Raw genomic sequence first — 217 nt, 5'->3', positions numbered from 1 at the left:
AAGCGTGCTTGGGCGAGAGTAGTACTAGGATGGGTGACCCCCTTGGAAGTCCTCGTGTTGCATCCCCCACCCTCTTTTTAATCTTTCTTTTAAACCGCTGGACCGCTCGCTAAGGATACAATCCTTTTAAACCGCTAAACCACTAAGCGAGAGAAGTTGCGCGGAGAGAGAGGGTCAAGTACATTTTGCTCGCAGTACGTGACGGATGCGATCATAC

The sequence above is a fragment of the Ipomoea triloba genome, chromosome 16 (assembly GCF_003576645.1).
Source record: "Ipomoea triloba cultivar NCNSP0323 chromosome 16, ASM357664v1".
NCBI classification, from domain to species: Eukaryota; Viridiplantae; Streptophyta; class Magnoliopsida; order Solanales; family Convolvulaceae; genus Ipomoea; species Ipomoea triloba.
This window is presented reverse-complemented; position numbering follows the sequence as displayed.